Raw genomic sequence first — 4,435 nt, 5'->3', positions numbered from 1 at the left:
GGCAGAGGCAGAGGCAGAGGCAGAGGCAGAGGCAGAGGCAGAGGCAGAGGCAGAGGCAGAGGCAGAGGCAGAGGCAGAGGCAGAGGCAGAGGCAGGCAGATCTTTGTGAATTTGAGACCAAGCTTGTCTAGAGAGTTCCAGACCTGCCAAGACAAATGAGACCCTATGTCAAAAGGGGGGGGCAGGTAAGGATCTTTAATCCTATATTTGGAAGCTATAAGACATGTGGATTTCCATGTGTTTGAGGCCAACCTGGCCTTCCTAGCAAGTTCCTGAAAGTACATTATCTGAGTTTTTATTCTTATTATTTAAATGTATGGTACAGTATTAATAACTATCTTTAATGGGAGGCACAGAGAAGTGGATCTTTGAGTTCAAGGCCAACTTGATCTACAGAGCAAGAGTTCCAGGACAGGCAGGGTTACATAGAGAAACCCTGTCTCTAAAAAGTCTAATAATAATAACAGCAACAACAGCTATCTTTAAACTATTTCATTTTTATTTGTAACTGTGTATATGCATGTGTGTCTCAGTGTGGATTTGTGAATGCAGTGCTCAGAGGTCAGAGGCACGGGGTGGCCGGCAGTTGTGCGCTGCCTGGGGTGGATGCTAGGAGCAAGCTCAAGTCCTCTGCAAGAGCAGGACAATGCTCTTAACCGATGAGCCAGCTCTCTAGCCCCAGTCGTTTTCATGATTGTTTGTACATTCAATTCAGTTTTATAAAGCTTACCATGTACTACTTAATAAATCTGCGATGACAAAGGGAACTAAAGCTATCAATGTTCAGATATCAATTAGGGTGTGTGTGGCAGAATTCGGTAGTGTGTTCAAGATTTAGCTATAGGCTTGAAGAACTTTAATGGTTAAGGAATTGTAATGCTTTAAATGATTCTGCCTTGTCACAGTTTACCAGAACTGGCCAAAACATTGTGTAAATGTAACCAAGTGAGGGAGAATGCCAGAAAAATGAAATGGGGTGCGGGGGGTGTGGGGGTCCTGGTGGGACTGAAGCCTAGGGACTTGTGAATGCTACACACTGGTTACACCACTGAGCTGCTTTCCTAGTTCCCCCTATACACATGCCCCTTTTCATTTCTAATTTTTACTCTTTTTAAAAATTATTTTTTTGTTTTGTCTTGTTTACAATTTGTAATTTTGAGATGGTATCTTAACCCAGGCTGAATGGGAACTATAATTGCCCAGTCAGGCCTTGAACTACCAAGCCTCCTGCCTCAAGATCCTGAGTAATTGGGATTACAAATCTGGGCCACTAGGCCTGGCCCACAAATTGTGATTGCCTGCCCTCATAACCAAAATAGAATTTAAAATTTTGAATATATACAATAATGCACAAAGCCATGTCTCCTGGGTATGGTTAATGTAGTTGATATGTGAATGTTAAAGCAGTTGTAGGGGAGGGGGACGGTGCCCTGGGTAAAGTGCTTGCTGCATGAGTCCCAGGACCTGCGTGTGCATCTCCAGTACCCACACGAGAAGCTGGATATCCTGGCACTTGCCTGTAATCCCAGAGCTGCAAAGTTGTAACTGGGAAGCTCTATAATCCAAGAGCTGGGACTCACTGGCTAACCAAGCCTAGACCACTGGTGATCTCCAGGTTCCATGAATGATTCTGTCTCAAAAATAACAAAGTAGAGGGGCTGGAGAGATGGCTCAGCCATTAAATGCATACTAGTCTTGCAGAAGACCCAAATTTGGCTTGATGCCTTCCAGCCCCTGAATACATCTGCACTCGAGTGCATATACCCCACTCCACACACATTCATACACAATTAAATCCAACCATTACCAACCTAAGGGGACACAACTGGGTGAGGTAAGAAAATGGAAAGTACACTGATTTGAGTCACACCCTATAAAGGAATTGACACACACAAAGTTCCTATTAGTTCTTTGATGCCCAGTCATTCATTGTTATGACAGTAGAAAAAAATTAGAAGTCTCCAAATTAAGTACTCATGGAGCTTAAATATGTAACTTCAGCTGAGCAATTTATAAAGCTTATCAGTCTACAACAAATTGCAGCATCCCGTTAGTAAAATGGAAAGGAAGAATGGCAGTGTTTCACAACTAACCCAAAGCTGTAGACTGTGGCTCTGCTTCATAAAAAGTAGCGAACCAATAAGAAACAAATTCATCAGTACCTGGGACATAGAGGCAGAAGGATCCAGAGCTCCTGGCCAACCTTGGGTAGCTGAAACCCTGTTTCAAAGAAGGGGCAGAGGAAGCAGAGAAAGAGTTTGCTAAGCACGACCAGTGCAAATGACTGCTAACAAGCCTTAAGTGGCTTGGCCTTGATTGCTTTGCCCAAGTAGAGTATAACTGTTTCAAGAGTCCAGCCTTAGGAAATAGTTCATATCATAATCTGGCCATAAAAATGTTATTAATTCACGAGCAAAGTTCTTATCATTATTTAGGCAATCAAACGGCTTTACACCCTAAAAGACTGTAGTTGAGAAGACATAACCATTCAAGTGGGAACACAACTCAAAGGGATGGGTCGTGTAGCATGCAGGAGGCCCTGGGCTCCATCCGCAGCATCACACAAACAAAACACAGAGACCAAAAAACTCTTTTAAGCCAGTATTGGACACTGGAAAAACTTTTATTGGCACTAAATGGAACAAATGTTTGTAAATACTCATTATCCCCCCTCCCCCAATAGTCCAATAAACAAAAATTATCTATAAAGTCACAACTGACTGGCCTACTTAACACATTTCACGGAATCAAGGAAAACAGATGATGAAAAAAATGGACACTATGATTATTTATCAGGGGAAACCACAGTAAAGGCTCACAGTTCAGCCCAAGACCCCCACAGTAAGCAAAATGAAAAGGTTGGGACTTCTACTGGTGGCCAGTTGACAGTTTATCCACTAAAACACCAATTAGCTAATATCTTCCGCACTACTGTTACAAAGATATGCAAAGCTTGTGTCTTTAAAGCTACCTTGTTCCAAATACACGGCAGTCTTCTATTTACCCATCTTCCTTTGGAGGAGTGAACCAGCCCTTTTTCTCATGCATCTGCACAACGGAGTCATAGGACTGTTGGGCTGTTTCTAGATTATATTGATTCTTATCTGCTCCAAAGCGCACCCTGGCCTTGCCTTTGACTAAGGTGGCATTGATCTGCATGATGACTGATTCAATGGAGTAGGCGCTGCTCCAGCCCTGTTTGGTGAGCAGTTCCATACACAACGCCCCTCCACCCAAAACATACCCTCCAGAGAGAATAGGCAACTCGACGCGAACAAATGGAGGATCAAATGGAAAGTTATCTTTGAAAGAGAAGTTAAGCAAAATATAGTCAATGCCTTCTTTTTCATTCAAGAGCTGAAGGTCACCGTACAAGGGACTATCAGGGTCAACCTTCCTCAGTTTAACGTGCCAGTCATATAAGCTGTCGTTTATCAGTTCCACGGAATAAGTCCCCGATTTGTAGCTCTGCGATCTGTATATATCTTTGAGTTCTTTCATAAGTCTGTTTGAAGCGTGCACCGAGCCAGACACGGTACCATTCAAATGCTCTTGCCTTTGGCTCTTCTTGATATTCTCTAATATTGCCAAATGCTCTTTCTCAAGCCCTTCATCCTCTGACTTTTTCTCGCTACTAGCCTCTTCTTCTTTTTCTTCTTCTTCTTCTTTCAGCTCATAATGGTCCAAGTCTTCCACCCCGTCAGCTGCATCTTCACCTTCATCTTCTGAAGGCACCTCTTCGATGGTCGCCTTCTGAGCCATGGGGACCGGCTGGTCCAGCATCTCCACATCCAGGTGCTCAGGCAGGTTATATAAGCTGCAGAGTTTACAGATCAGCCACTTGAGCTGCTGACGAAGCGAACTGTTGGGCTTCGAATCTTCCAGTCGTTCCAGGATCGATGTGAGATCTGGATCGTCAGAGTCCACAAACCATATCGGCGGCGAAGATGGGTAGGACTCGGTGATGGAGCAGTGTAGGGTGAGCGGCGGCGAGGGCGGGCTGCCCGCGGGCGCCGGCGGCACCAGGAACTGACACTGCAGCTCATCCAGCTGCCAGCTCACGATGCGCAGCCGCTCGTGGTCCTGGTCGAAGATGGACGCTAGGAACTCCAGCTCGGCCTTAAGCCCCGACGACATCCTTCCTCTCAGGTCCTCTGAGACGAGTGTGGAAGCAAAGCAGCCCCGCGAGACGCCTGCTGGGCTGCTACCGCCCCTGGGGCCGCCGGGCCGGGCTCCTGCGGCTCCGCCTCTGCCCGCCTCCGCGACCCGCAGAGCGTGGCCGCCTCAGTCATAAGTCTAAGCACTGTGTCGCACAATGATCTACAGGGCCTTTTCATCTTGCATAACGGAACCTTTTGTTCTTTTTTATTATTATTATTATTATTTTGTTTTGAAACATAGTCTTGAATAATGGGGGTTGGTCTTGAACTCTGTG

The 4,435-nt window shown here is 45.4% G+C and overlaps 1 pseudogene; it reads right to left on the bottom strand.

The window, feature by feature from the left end:
- Positions 1-2,631: 2,631 nt before the first annotated feature.
- LOC110286722 lies at positions 2,632-4,202 on the bottom strand (annotated as a pseudogene).
- Positions 4,203-4,435: the final 233 nt, after the last annotated feature.

Source organism: Mus caroli, chromosome X, assembly GCF_900094665.2.
Source record: "Mus caroli chromosome X, CAROLI_EIJ_v1.1, whole genome shotgun sequence".
Taxonomy (NCBI): Eukaryota; Metazoa; Chordata; class Mammalia; order Rodentia; family Muridae; genus Mus; species Mus caroli.
The sequence above is the reverse complement of the archived record's forward strand: the minus strand, read 5'-3'. Positions and strand labels throughout refer to the sequence as shown.